Consider the following 17,267-nt stretch of genomic DNA (forward strand, 5'->3'; position numbering starts at 1 on the left):
GTTGATATTTCCATGTTTACACAGTTAGCTTTGTAGATATTTCCATGTTTACACAGAGAGCGGAGTGGATATTTCCATGTTTATACAGATAGCGGTGTATATATTTCCATGTTTATAGAGATAGCGGTGTAGATATTTCCATGTTTATTCAGATAGCTGTGAAGATATTTCCATGTGTATACAGATGGCAGTGTAGATACTTCCATGTTTATAAAGATGGTGGTGTAGATATTTCCATGTTTATACAGATGACTGTGTAGATATTTGCATATTAATACACATGGCGGTGTATATATTTCCATGTTTAAAGAGATAACGGTGTAGATATTTCCATGTGTATAAAGATAGTGGTGTAGATATTTCCATGTTTATAGAGATAGCGGTGTAGATATTTCCGTATTTATACAGATAGCGGTGTAGATATTTCCATTTTTTTACAGATGGCGGTGTAGATATTTCCATGTTTATACAGATGGCGGTGTAGATATTTCCATGTTTATCCTGATAGTGGTGTAGATATTTCCATGTTTACACAGATTTCGGAGAAGTTATTTCCATGTTTATACAGATAGCGGTGTAGATATTTCCATGTTTATAGAGATCGTGGTGTAGATATTTCCATGTTAATACAGATGACCGTGTAGGTATTTGCATATTTATATAGATGGTGGTGTAGATATTTCTATGTTTAAAGAGATAACATCGTAGATATTTCCATGTTTATAGAGATAGCGGTGTAGATATTTCCATGTTTATACAGATGGCTGTGTAGTTATTTCTATGTTTAAAGAGATAACGGCATAGATATTTCCATGTTTATAAAGATAGCGATGTAGATATTTCCATGTTTATAGAGATAGCGGTGCAGATATTTCCATATTTATACAGATAGCGGTGTAGCTATTTCCATGTTTATACAGGTGGCGGTGTAGATATTTCCATGTTTATACAGCTGGCGGTGTAGATATTTGCGTGTTTATACAGATAGTGGTGTAGATATTTCCATGTTTATACAGATAGTGGTGTAGATAATTCCATGTTTATTCTGATAGCGGAGAAGATATTTCCATGTTTATACTGATAGCGATGTAGATATTTCCAAGTTTATAGAGATGGCGGTGTAGATATTTCCATGTTTATACAGATTGCGGTGTAGATATTTCCATGTTTACAGAGATAGCGCTGTAGTTCTTTCCATGTTTATAGAGATAGCGTGTAGATATTTCCATGTTTATACTGATGGCTGTGTAGGTATTTCCACGGGTATACAGATAGCGGTGGAGTTATTTCCTTGTTTATGCAGATCGTGGTGTAGATTTTTCCCTGTTTATACAGATAGCCGTGTAGATATTTCCATGTTTATACAGGTAGCAGTGTAGATATTTCCATGTTTATGCAGATTGTGGAGTAGGTATTTCCATTTTCCACAGATGGCAGTGTAGATATTTCCATGTTTATACAGATGGTGGTGTAGATATTTCCATATTTATACAGATAGCGGTGTAGATATATCCATGTTTCTACAGATGGCGGTGTAGATATTTCCATGTTTATACAGATAGCGGTGTAGATTTTTCCATGTATATACAGATAGCGGTGTACATATTTCCATGTATGTACAGATAGCAACGTAGATATTTCCATCTTTGCCCAGATGGCATTGCAGTTATTTCTATGTTTATACAGATAACGGTGTAGATATTTCCATGTGTATAGAGATGGCGGTGTAGTTATTTCCATGTTTAAAGAGAGTGTGGTGTAGATATTTCCATCTTTATACAGAGAGCGGTGTAAATATATCCATGTTTATAGAGATAGCGGTGCTGGTTTTTCCATGTTTTTACAGATAGCGGTGTAGATATTTCCATGTTTATACAGCTCGCGGTGTAGATATTGCCATCTTTATAGAGATGGCAGTGTAGATGTTTGAATGTTTATACAGATAGCGTTGTAGATATTTCCATGTTTATACAGATGGCGGTGTAGATATTTCCATGTTTATGGAGATGGCGGTGTAGATGATTTCATGTTGATAGATATGGCGGTATAGATATTTCCATGTTTATTCAGATGGCTGTGTAGATATTTCCATGTGTATGCAGATGGCAGTGTAGATATTTCCATGTTTAAAGAGATGGTGGTATGGATATTACCGTGTTTATACAGATGACTTTGTAGATATTTCCATGTTTATACAGATAGCGGTGTAGTTATTTCCATGTTTATACAGATAGCGGTCTAGATATTTCCATGTTTATAGAGATAGCGGTGTGGATATTTCCACATTTATTCAGATAGCGGTGTAGATATTTCCATATTTATGCAGATGGCCGTGTAGATATTTCCATTTTTATAGAGATGGCTGTGTGGATTTTTCCATGTTTATAAAGATAGCGGTGTAGATATTTCCATGTTTATACAGATAGCGGTGTAGTTACTTCCAGGTTTACACAGATAGCGGTGTAGATATTTCCATCTTTGCACAGATTGCAGTGTAGATTTTCCATGTTTATTCAGACAGCGGTGTAGATATTTCCAGGTTAACAAAGATAGCTGTGTACACATTTCCATGTTTACACAGATAGCGTTGTAGAAATTTCCATGTTTATAGAGAGAGCGGTTTGGGTATTTCCATGTTTATACAGATGGCTGTGTAGAAATTTCCATATTTATACAGAGGACTGTGTAGATATTTCCATTTTATTCTGTTGGCAGTGTATATATTACCATGTTTACAGAGATTGCGGTGTATATATTTCCATGTTCATACAGATAGCAGTGTAGATATTTCCATGTTTATAGAGATAGCGGTGTATATATTTCCAAATTCATACAGATAGCGGTGTAGATATTTCCATGTTTTTACAGATGTCGGTGTAGATATATCCATGTTTATACAGATGGCGCTGTAGATATTTCCATTTTTATACAGATAGAGGTGTAGATATTTCCATGTTTAAACAGATAGTGGTGTAGATATTTCCATGTGTATACAGATGGCAGTATAGATATTTAAATGTTTATGGAGATGGTGGTGATGTTAATTACATGTTTATACAGACAGCGGTGTAGATATTTCCATGTTTATACAGATGAATTTGTAGATATTTCCATGTTTATACAGATGGCAGTGTAGATATTTCCATGTTTATAGAGATAGCCGTGTAGTTATTTCCATGTTTATACAGATAGCGTTGTAGATATTTCCATGTTTATAGAGATAGCGGTGTAGATATTTCTATATTGATTCAGATAGCCATGTAGATATTTCCATGTTTTTACAGTTGGCGTTGTAGATATTTTCATGTTTACAGAGATGGCGGTGTTGTTATTTCCATATTTATAGAGATAGCGGAGTAGGCATTTCCATGTTTATACAGGTAGAGTTCTAGATTTTTCCATGTGTATAGAGATAGCAGTGCAGATGTTTCCAAATTTATACTGATGGCTGTGTAGACATTTCCATGTGTATACAGTTGGCAGTGTAGAGATTTCCATGTTTATAGGGATTGTGGTGTAGATTTTTCCATGTTTATACAGATGACTGTGTAGATATTTCAATGTTCATATATATGGCGGTGTAAATATTTCCATGTTTATAGAGATGGCAGTGTAGATATATCCATGTTTGCACAGATTGCAGTGTAGACATTTCCATCTTTGCACAGATTTCAGTGTAGATATTTTCATCTTTACACAGATAGCGGTGTAGATACATCCATCTTTGCACAGATTGCGGTGTAGATATTTCCATTTTTACACAGATAGTGATGTAGATATTTCCATGTTTACAAGATAACGGTGTAGATATTTCCATATTTCCATAGATAGCATTATAGATAATTGCATGTTCATACAGATAGCATTGTACATATTTCCATGTTTATACAGATAGCGGTGTAGATATTTCCATGTTTATACAGATAGCGGTGTAGATATTACCATGTTTATACAGATAGCGGTGTAGATATTTCCATGTATATAGTGATAGGGGTGGAGTTATTTCCTTGTTTATACACATAGCGGTGCAGAGATTTCCATGTGTATACAGATGGCAGTGTAGATATTTCCATCTTTATACAGATAGCGGTGTAGATATTTCCATTTTTGTACAGATAGTGGTGTACGCATTTCCATGTTTAGAGAGATAGCGGTGTAGATATTTCCATGTTTATAGAGATAGCGTTGTAGATATTTCCAAATTAATACAGGTAGCGGTGCACATATTTCCAAGTTTATACAGATAGCGGTGAAGATATTTCCATTTTTATACACATCGTGGTGTTGTAATTTCCATGTTTATACAGATTGCGGTGTAGATATTTCCATGTACATACAGCTCGCGGTGTAGATATTTCCATCTTTATACAGATGGCAGTATATATATTTCCAAGTTTATACAGATAGCGGTGTAGATTTTTCCATTTTTAAACAGATTTTGGTGTAGATAATTCCATGTTTATAGAGATGGCGGTGTAGATATTTCCATGTTTATAGTGAGAGCCGTGTAGATATTTCCATGCGTATAGAGATGGCAGTGTCGGTATTTCCATGTTTATAGAGAGAGTGGTGTAGATATTTCCATCTTTATACAGACAGCGGTGAAGATATTTCCATGTTTATACAGATAGCGGTGTTGGTTATTCCATGTTTATACAGATAGCGGTGCAGATATTTCCATGTTTATACAGCTCGCGGTGTAGATATTTCCATCTTTATAGAGATGGCAGTGTACATGTTTCCATGTTTATACAGATAGCGGTGTAGACAATTCCATGTTTATTCATATGTCGATGTAGATATTTCCACGTTTATGGAGATTGCAGTGTCGATATTTTCATGTTTATAGAAATGGCGGTGTAGATATTTCCATGTTTATAGAGATTGCAGTGTGGATATTTCCATGTTTATAGATATAGCGGTGTATGTATTTCCATGTTTATAGAGATGGCGGTGTAGATATTTCCATGTTTATACAGACGGCTGTGTAGATATTTACGTGTGTATAAAGATGGCAGAATAGGTATTTCCATGTTAAAAGAGATGGTGGTGTGGATATTTCCATGTTTATAGAGATAGCGTTGTAGATATTTCCATGTTGAAACAGATAGCGGTGTAGACATTTCCATGTTTATAGAGATAGCGGTGTAGATATTTCCATATTTATACAGATAGCGGTGTAGATATTTCCATATTTATACAGATGGCCGTGTTGATATATGCATTTTTATAGAGATGGCGGTGTAGTTTTTTCCATGTTTATAAAGATAGTCATGTAGATATTTCCATGTTTATACAGATAGCGGTGTAGATATTCACATGTTTACACAGATAGCGGTTTAGGTATTTCCATCTTTGCACAGATTGCAGTGTAGATTTTCCATAATTATTCAGATAGCGGTGTAGATATTTCCATGTTTACAAAGATAGATCTGTAGATATTTCCATGTTTACACAGATAGCGTTGCAGATATTTTCATGTTTATAGAGACAGCGGTTTAGATATTTCCATTTTTATTCAGATGGCTTTGTAGGTATTTCCATGTTTATACAGACGGCAGTGTAGATACTTCCATATTTATACCGATGGTGGTGTAGATATTTCCATGTTTATACAGATAGTGATGCAGATATTTCCATTTTTATACAGATAATTTTGTAGATATTTATATTTTTATAGAGATTGCGATGTAGATAATTCCATGTTTATACAGATAGCGGTGTAGTTATTTCCATGTTTATACAGATGGCGCTGTAGTTATTTCCATCTTTATACAGATGGCGTTGAACTTATTTCCATGTTTATACAGATGGCCATGTAGATATTGCCATGTATATACAGATGGTGGTGTAGATATTTCCATGTTTACAGATGGTGGTGTAGATATTTCCATGTTTATACAGATAGCGGTGTAGATATTTCCATGATTACACAGATAGCGGTGTAGATATTTCCATGTTTATACAGATGGTGGTGTAGGTATTTCCATGTTTATACACATAGCGGTGTATTCATTTCCATGTTTATGCAGATAGCGGTGTTGATATTTCCATGTTTATAGGGATAACGGTGTAGATTTTTCCATGTTTTCACAGATAGCGGTGTAGGTATTTCCATGTTTGTACAGATAGCGGTGTAGATACTTTCATGTTTATACAGACGGCTGTGTAGATAATTCCATCTTTATTCAAATGGCAGTGTAGATATTTCTATGTTTATACAGAGGACTGTGTAGGTATTTCTATGTTTATACACATGGCGGTGTAGATATTTCCATGTTTATACAGATGGCGGTGTAGATATTTCCAAATTTATACAGGTGACGGTGTAGATATTTCCATGTTTATACGGATAACGGTGCACGTATTTCCATGTTTATACATATGGCAGTGTTCATATTTACATATTTATAGAGATGGTGATGTAGATATTTCCATCTTTATAGAGACGACTGTGTAGACATTTCCTTGTTTATACTGATGGCAGTGTTGATATTTCCATGTTAATACAGATGGCGGTGTACATATTTCCATGTTATAGAGATGGTGGTGTAGATATTTCCATTTTTATAAAGATGGCGGTTTAGGTATTTCCATGTTTATACAGATACCGGTGTAGATGTTCCCATGTTTACACAGATATCGGTGTAGATATTGCCATGTTTATACACATGGCGGTGTGGATATTTCCATGTTTATACAGATAGCGGTGTAGATGTTCCCATGTTTACACAGATAGCGGTGTAGTTATTTCCATGTTTATACCGATGGCTATGTAGATATTTTTATGTTTATAGAGATAGCGGTGCAGATATTTCCATGTTTATACAGATAGCAGTGTAGATATTTCCATGTTTATAGAGATGTTGGTGTAGATAATTCCATCTTTATACAGATTGCCGTGTAGATATTTCCATGTGTATACAGATGGTGAAGTAGATATTACCATTCATACACAGATGGCATTGTAGATATTTCCATGTTTATACAGATGGCTGTGTAGATATTTCCAAGTTTATAGAGATAGCGGTGCAGCTATTTCCATGTTTATTCAGATAGCGGTATAGGAATTTGCATGTTTATATAAATGGCGTTGTAGATATTTCCATGTTTATACAGATAGAAGTGTAGTTAATTTAATGTTTGTACAGATGGCGGTGTAGATATTTCCATGTTTATACAGATTGCGGTGTAGATATTTCCATGATTACACAGATATCGGTGCAGATATATCCATGTTTATACAGATGGCTGTGTAGGTATTTCCATGTGTATACAGATGGCAGTGTAGATATTTCCATGTTTATACAGATGGCGGTATAGATATTTCCATGTTTATACAGATGGCGGTATAAATATTTCCATGTTTATTCAGATTGCGGTGTAGATATTTTCATGTTTATACAGAGCGTGGTGTAGTTAATTCCAAGATTATACAGACATCGGTGTAGGTATTTGCATGTTTATACAGGTGGCTCTGTATATATTTCCAAGTTTATACAGATGGCAGTGTAGATATTTCCATGTTTATAGAGATGGTGGTGTAGATATTTCCATGTTTATACAGATGGCGATGCAGATATTTCCATGTTTATGCAGATAGTGATTCAGATATTTCCGTGTTTATACAGATGATGGTGTAGATATTTCCATTTTTATAGAGATTGCGATGTAAATATTTCCATATTTATACAGATAGAGGTGTAGATATTTCCATGTTTATACAGATGGCGCTGTAGTTATTTCCATCATTATACAGATGGCGGTGTACATATTTCCATGTTTATACAGTTGCCGGTGTAGATATTTCCATGTTTATAGAGATGGCGGTGTAGATACTTCCATGTTTATACAGATTGCGGTGTAGATATTTCCATGTTTATAGAGATAGTGCTGCAGCTATTTCCATGTTTATACAGAGAGCGGTGTAGGAATTTTCATGTTTATACAAATGGCAGTGTAGATAATTTCATCTTTATACAGATAGCAGTGTAGATATTTCCATGTATATACAGATGGGCGCGTAGTTATTTCCATGTTTTTACAGATAGTGTTGTTGATATACCCATGTTTATAGTGATAGCGGTGTAGATTTTTCCATGTTTACACAGATAACCGTGTAGGTATTTCCATGTTTGCACAGATAGTGGTGTAGATATTTTCATGTTTATACAAACGGCTGTGTAGTTATATCCATGTTTATACAGATGGCTTTGTAGAAATTTCCATGTTTATACAGATGGTGGTGTAGATATTTCCAGGTTTATACAGACGTCTGTGTTGATATTTCCATGTTTATACAGATGGCGATGTAGATATTTCCATGTTTATACAGATGATGGTATAGATATTTCCATGTTTATACAGACGGCTGTGTAGATATTTCCATCTTTATACAGATGGCAGTGTAGATATTTCCATGTTTATACAGAGGACGGTGTAGATATTTCTATGTTTATACAGATGGCGGTGAAGATATTTCCATGTTTATAGAGATGGCGGTGCAGATATTTCCATGTTTATACACATGGCGGTGTAGATATTTCCATATTTATACAGGTCATGGTGTAGATATTTCCATGTTTATAGAGAAGACTGTATAGATATTTCCTTGTTTATACTGATGGCAGTGTTGATATTTCCATGTTAATACACGTGGCGGTGAACATATTTCCATGTATATAGAGATGGTGGTGTAGATTTTTACATGTTTATACAGATGGTGGTTTAGGTAATTCCATGTTTATACAGATAGCGGTGTAGATGTTCCATGTTTACACAGATAGCGGTGTAGATGTTTCCATGTTTATACACATGGCGGTGTGGATATTTCCATGTTTCTACAGATATCGGTGCAGATATTTCCATGTTTACACAGATAGCGGTGTAGATATTTCCATGTTTATACAGATGGCGGTGTAGATATTTCTATGTTTATAGAGATAGCAGTGCAGATATTTCCATGTTTATACAGATGGTGGTGTAGATATTTCCATGTTTATAGATTTGGCGGTGAAGGTATTTCCATATTTATAGAGATGGCCGTGTAGATATTTCCATGTTTATGGAGATGGCAGTGTTGATATTTCTATGTTTATACTGATAGCGGGGTAGATATTTCCATCTTTACACTTATAGCGATGTAGTTATTTCCATGCTTATAGGGATAGCGGTGTAGATATTTCCATGTTTTTACATATAGCGATTTAGATATTTCCATGTTCATGCATATAGCGGTGGAGGTATTTCCAAATTTATGCAGAGAGCGGTGTAGATATTTCCATATTTATAGAGATTGCGATGTACATAATTCCATGTTTATTCAGATGGCGGTGTAGATATTTCCATGTTTATACATATAGTGGTGTGGCTGTTCCATGTTTATACAGATGGCAGTGTAGATATTTCCATGTTTATAGAGATAGCGTTCGAGATATTTCCATGGTTATACAGATAACGATGTAGATATTTCCATGTTTATACAGATAGCGGTGTGGATATTTCCATCTTTACTGAGATGGCTGTGTAGATATTTCCATGTTTATGCAGATGGCACTGTAGATATTTCCATGTTTATACAGATAGTGGTGTAGGTATTTCCATGTTTATACAGATGACTGTGTAGTTATTTCCAAGTTTATAGAGATAGCGGTGCAGGTATTTCCATATTTATACAGATAGCGGTGTAGATATTTCCATGTTTATACAGATAGCGGTGTAGATATTTCCATGTTCATACACATAGCGGTGTATTTGTTTCCATGTTAATAGAGACCACTCTGTATATATTTCCATGTTTATACAAATGGCGGTGTAGATATTTCCATGTTTACAGAGATAGCGGAGAAGATATTTCCATGTGTCTACAGGTCACTTGTTAGTTATATCCATGTTTATAGAGATTGCGGTGTAGATATTTCCATATTTACAGATAGCCGTGGTAGATATTTCCATGTTTATTCAGATGGCGCTGTAGATATTTCCATGTTTATACAGATAGCGGTGTGGCTATTTCCATGTTTATAGAGATAGCGATGTAGATATTTCCATGTTTATAGAGATGGCTGTGTCGATATTTCCATGTTTATACTGATGGCAGTGTAGATATTTCCATGTTTATACACATAGCGGTGTACATATTTCCAGTTTATACAGATGACTGTGTAGGTATTTCCATGTTTATACAGATGGCAGTGTAGATATTTCCATGTTTATACAGATAGCGGTGTAGTTATTTCCATGTTTATACAGGTAGCGGTGCAGATATTTTCATATTTATACAGATAGCGTTGTAGATATTTCCATGTTTATATAGATAGCGGTGTAGATATTTCCAGGTTTATAAAGATACTGGTGGAGATATTTCCATGTTTATACAGATAGTGGTGGAGATATTTCCATGTTTACATATGGCGGTGTAGATATTTTCAAGTTCACACCGATGGCGGTGTAGATATTTCCATGTTTATACAGATAGCGGTGTAAATATTTCCATATTTACAGATAGCAGTGTAGGTATTTCCGTGTTTATAGAGTTAGCGTTGTAGATATTTCCATGTTTATTCAGATGGCTGTGTAGATATTTCCATGTGTATAGAGACGGCAGTGTAGATATTTCCATGTTTATACAGATGGAGGTGTAGATATTTCCATGTTTATACAGATGACTGTGTAGGTATTTCCATGTTTATACAGATGGCGGTGTAGTTATTTCCATGTTTATAGAGATAACCATGTAGATATTTCCATGTTTATACAAATAGCAGTGTAGACATTTCCATGTTGATAGAGATGCCAGTGTATATATTTCCATGTTTATACAGACAGCAGTGTAGATATTTCCATGTTTACAGAGATAGAGGTGTAGATATTTCCATTTTTACATTGATTGCGGTGTAGATATTTCCATCTTCACACGGATAGTGTTGTACATATTTCCATGTTTACGAAGACATCTGTGTAGATATTTCCAAGTTTACACAGATAATGTTGTAGATATTTCCATGTTTATACAGATTTCGGTGTAGATATTTCCACGTTTATAAAGATAGCGGTGTAGATAGTTCCATGTTTACACTGTTAGTGGTGTACTTATTTTCATGTTTATACAAATGACTGTGTATATATTTACATGTTTATACAGATGGCGGTGAAGATATTTCCGTGTTTCAAGAGATAGCAGTGTAGATATTTCCATGTTTATACAGATAGCTGTGTAGATATTTCCATGTTTATAGATATAGCGGTGTAGATATTTCCATATTTATACAGATAAATATGTAGATATTTCCATTTTTATTCAAATGGCGGTGCAGATATTTCCATGTTTCTACACATAGCGGTGTGGCTACTTTCATGTTTAAACGGATGGCAGTGTAGGTATTTCCATTTTTACACAGATAGCGATGTAGATATTTCCATGTTTATGCAGATAGCGGTATAGATATTTCCAGGTTTATACAGATAGCGGTGTACATACTTCCATTTTTATACAGACGGCGATGTAGATATTTCCATGTTTATACAGATAGCGGTGGAGATATTTCCATGTTTATACAGATAGCAGTGGAGATATTTCCAATTTCATACAGATGGCAGTGTAGATATTACCGTGTTTATACAGATGGCTGTGTAGATATTTCCATGTTTATACAGATAGTGGTGTAGATATTTCCATGCTTATACAGATGACTGTGTAGGTATTTCCATGTTTATACAGATGGCGTTGTAGGTATTTCGATGTTTATAGAGATAGCCATGTAGATATTTCGATGTTTATACAGATAGCTGTATAGACATTTCCGTGTTTATAGAGATAGTAGTGTATATATTTCCATATTTATAAAGATAGCGGTGTAGATATTTCCATGTTTATTCAGATGGCAGTATAGATATTTCCATGTTTATACAGATAGCAGTGTGGATATTTCCAAGTTTATACAGATAGCGGTGTAGATATTTCCAGGTTTATACAGATGTCTGTGCAGATATTTCCATGTTTATACAGATGGCAGTGTAGATATTTTCAAGTTTATACAGATAGCGGTGAAGACATTTCCATGTTTATGGATATAGCGGTGTAGATATTGCCATATTTATACAGATAGCCGTGTAGATATTTCCATGTGTATACAGATAGCGGTGTAGATATTTCCAAGTTTATACAGATAGCGGTGCAGATATTTCCATGTTTATACAGATAACGTTGTAGATATTTCCATGTTTATACAGATAGCGGTGTTGGTATTTCCATGTTTATTCAGGTAGCAGTGTAGATATTTCCAGGTTTATACAACTTGCGGTGTTGATATTTCCATCTTTATACAGTTGGCATTGCAGATATTTCCATGTTTATAGAGAGAGCGGTGTACACATTTCCATGTTTATACAAATAGCGTTGTAAATATTTACATGTTTATAGAGACAGCGGTGTAAATATTTCCATGTTTATACAGATAACGGTTTAAATGTTTACACATTTGCAGAGATAGCGGTGTAGATATTTCCACGTTTATACAGAAAGTGGTTTAGTTACTTCCACGTTTATATACATAGCGGTGTAGATATTTCCACGTTTATACACATAGCGGTGTACATATTTCCACGTTTATAGAGATAGCGGTTTAGATATTTCCACGTTTATACAGATAGCGGTGTAAATATTTTCACGTTTATACACATAGCGGTGTAGATATTTCCACGTTTATAGAGATAGCGGTGTAGATATTACCATGTTTACAAAGGTAGCAGTGTAGATATTTCCGTCTTTGCACAGATAGCGGTGTAGTTATTTCCATCTTTACACAGATAGAGGTGTTGATATTTCCATCTTTGCACAGATTGCTTGGTAGATATTTCCATCTTTACACCGATTGCGGTGTAGATATTTACATGTTTACAGTGATAATGGTGTAGGTATTTCTATGTTTACACAGATAGCGTTATAGATATTTGCATGTTTATACAGATAGCGGTGTAGATATTTACATGTTTATACAGATACAGGTGTAGATGATTCCATGTTTATAGAGATAGCGGTGGAGATATTTCCAAGTTTATATAGATCGCCATGTAGATATTTAAATGTTGATACAGATAGCTGTGTAGACATTTCCATGTTTATACACATCGTGGTGTAGATATTTCCATGTTTATACAGATAGCCATGTAGAAGTTTCCATGTTTATACAGAAAGCGGTGTAGATATTTCCATGTTTATACAGATCGTGGTGTAGATATTTCCATGTTTATACAGATAGCGGTGTAGATATTTCCATGTTTATACAGGTAGCGGTGCAGATATTTCCATGTTTATACAGATCGCGGTGTTGACATTTCCATCTTTCTACAGATGGCAGTGTAGATATTTGTATGTTTATACAGAAGGCGGTGTAGATATTTCCATGTTTATACTGATGGTGGTGTAGATATTTCAATGTTTATGCAGATGGCGGTGTAGATATTTCCATGTTTATAGAGATGGTGGTATAGATATTTTTATGTTTATAGAGATAGCAGTGTAGATAATTCCTTGTTTATAGACATGGCGGTGTAGGTATTTCTATCATTATATAGATACTGGTGTAGATATTTCCATGTTTATACAGATGGCGGTGTAGATATTTCCATGTTTATACAGAGAGCGGTGTTGCTATTTCGATGATTATACACATAGCGGTGTAGATATTTCCATGTTTATACAGCTCGCGGTGTAGATATTTCCATCTTTATACAGATGTCAGTGTAGATATTTCCATGCTTATACAGATAGCGGTGTAGATATTTCCAGGTTTACACAGATGGTGGTGTAGATAATTCCATGTTAATGGAGATGGCGATGTAGATACTTACATGTTTATAGAGATGGCGGTGTAGATATTTCCAAGTTTATAGGGAAAGCGGTGCAGATATTTCCATGTTTATAGAGATAGAGGTGTAGGTATTTCCATGCGTATAGAGATAGCGGGGTAGATATTTCCATGTTTACACAGATAGCGGTGTAGATATTTCCATATTTGCACAGATTGCGGTGTAGATATTTCCATCTTTGCACAGATTGCGGTGTAGATATTTCCATCTTTACACTGATAGCGGTGTAGATATTTCCATGTTTACACACATATCTCTTTTGATATTTCCATGTTTACAAAGATAGCGTTGTAGATATTTCCATAATTATACAGATAGCGGTGTAGATATTTTCATGTTTATACAGATAGTGATGTGTATATTTCCATGTTTATTCAGTTAGCGGTGTAGATATTTCCATGTTTATACAGATAGCAATGTAGATATTTCCATGTTTATACGGATAGCGGTGTAGATATTTCCATGCTTATACAGATAGTGGTGTAGATATATCCATGTTTATGCAGATAGCGGTGGAGGTATTTCCATGTTTCTACAGAGGGCGGTATAGATATTTCCATGTTTATACAGATAGCAATGTAGATATTTCCATGTTTATACGGATAGCGGTGTAGATATTTCCATGCTTATACAGATAGTGGTGTAGATATATCCATGTTTATGCAGATACCGGTGGAGGTATTTCCATGTTTCTACAGATGGCGGTATAGATATTTACAAGTTTATACTGATAGCCGTGTAGATATTTCCATGTTTATACAGATGGTAGTGTAGATATTTCCATGTTTATACTGATGGAGGTGTAGATATTTCCAGGTTTATACAGATGATTGTGTAGAAATTTCCATGTTTTTACAGACGGTGGTGTAGATATTTCCATCTATATACAGATAGCGGTGTGGAGATTTCCATGATTATGCAGATTGCGGTGTTGGTATTTCCATGTTTATACAGATAGCTTTGTAGATATTTCCATGTTTATTCAGATAGAGGTGTTGTTATTTCCATATTTATACAGGTAGCGGTGTAGATATTTCCATGTTTATACAGCTCACGGTGTTGATATTTCCATCTTTTTACTGATGGCAGTGTAGATATTTCCATGTTTATAGAGGTAGCCTTGTACATATTTCCATGTTTATACAAATAGCGTTGTAAATATTTCCATGTCTATAGAGACAGCGGTGTAAATATTTCCATGTTTATACAGATAGCGGTTTAAATGTTTACACATTTACAGATATATCGTTGTAGAAATTTCCATGTTTATACAGAAAGTGGTGTAGATATTTCCATGTTAACTGAGATAGCGTTGAAGATATTTCCACGTTTATACAGATAGCGGTGTAGATATTTCCACGTTTATACACATAGCGGTTTAGATATTTCCATGTTTATAGAAATAGCGGTATACATAATTGAATGTATATACAGTTAGCGGTGTACATATTTACACGTTTATACTGATAGCTGTGTAGCTATTTCCACGTTTTTACTGATAGCGGTGTAGATATTTCCACGTTTATAAAGATAGTGGTGTAGTTATTTCCAAGTTTATAGAGATAACTGTGTAGATATTTCCATGTTTACAGAGACACCGTTGCAGATATTCCCACGTTTATAGAGATAGCGGTGTAGATATTTCCATGTTTGTAGAGACAGCGGGGTATATACTTCCACCTTTATAGAGATAGCCGTGTAGATATTTCCAAGTTAATGGAGACAGCGGTTTAGATATTTGCATGTTTATAGAGACAGCGGTGTAGATATTTCCATGTTTATACAGATAGTGGTGTAGATATTTCCACGTTTATACTGATAGCGGTGTAGATATTTCCACATTTATAAAGATAGTGGTGTAGATATTTCCAAATTTACAGAGATAGCGGTGTAGATATTTCCATGTTTACAGAGACACCATTGTAGATATTTCCACATTTATAGAGATAGCGGTGTAGATATTTCCATGTTTATAGAGGCAGTGTTGTAGATATTTCCACGTTTATAGAGACAGCCTTGTATATATTTCCAAGTTTATGGAGACAGCGGTGTACATATTTGCATGTTTATAGAAACAGTGGTGTAGACATTTGCATGTTTTTAGAGACAGCGGTTTAGATATTTCCATGTTTATACAGATAGCTGTGTAGATATGTCCATGTTTATACAGACAGCAATGTAGATATTTCTATGTTTATAGAGATAGCGGTGTAGATATTTTCATGTTAATACAAACAGCTGTGTAGATATTTCCATGTTTATGGAGATAGCGGTGTAGATATTTCCATGTTTATAGACATAGCGGTGTAAATATTTCCAAGTTTTTACAGATTGCGGTGTAAATATTTCCATGAATATACAGATAGCGGTGTAAATATTTTCATGTTTATAGACATAGCGGTGTAGATATTTCCATGTTTTTAGAGATAGCGCTGTAAATATTTCCATGTTTATACAGATAGCCGTGTAAATGTTTACACGTTTATCGGGATAGCGGTATAGATATTCCCACGTTTATACAGTTAGCGGTGTAGATATTTCCACGTTTATAGAGATAGCGGTGTAGATATTTCCACGTTTATACCGATAGCGGTGAAGATATTTCCACTTTTATACAGATTGCGGTGTAGAAATTTCCAAGTTTATACACATAGCGGTGGAGATATTTCCACGTTTATACACATACCGGTGTAGATATTTCCTTGTTTATACATATAGCGGTGTAGATATTTCCACGTTTGTAGACATAGCGATGTAGATATTTCCACGTCTATATAGATAACGGTGTAGGTATTTCCACGTTAATACAGATAACGGTGTAGATATTTCCAGGTTTATAGAGACAGCGGTGTAGATATTTCCATGTTTCCACAGATAGCGGTGTAGGTATTTCCATGTTTATAGAGACAGCGGTGTAGATATTTCCATGTTTATACAGTCAGTGGTGTAGATGTTTCCATGTTTGAACTGATAGCCGTGTATATATTTCCATGTTTATACAGACAGCGGTGTAGATATTTCCATGTTTTACAGACAGTGGTGTAGATATTTCCATGTTTATAGAGGTAGCGGTGTAGATATTTCCATGTTTATAGAGATAGCTTTGTAAATATTTCCATGTTTATGCAGATAGCGGTGTAAGTATTTCCATTTTTATAGAGATAGCGGTGTAGATATTTCCATGTTTATACAGATAGTGGTGTAGATACTGCCACATTTATACTTATAGCGGTGTAGATATTTCCAGGTTTATAGAGTTAGCGGTGTAGATGTTCCCACGTTTATAGAGATAGCGGTGTAGATATTTCCATCTTTTTAGAGATAGCGGTGTATATATTTCCACGTTTATAGAGATAGCGGTGTAGATATTTCCATGTTTCTAGAGACAGCGTTGTAGA

Source organism: Pan paniscus, chromosome 21 (genome assembly GCF_029289425.2).
Source record: "Pan paniscus chromosome 21, NHGRI_mPanPan1-v2.0_pri, whole genome shotgun sequence".
Taxonomy (NCBI): Eukaryota; Metazoa; Chordata; class Mammalia; order Primates; family Hominidae; genus Pan; species Pan paniscus.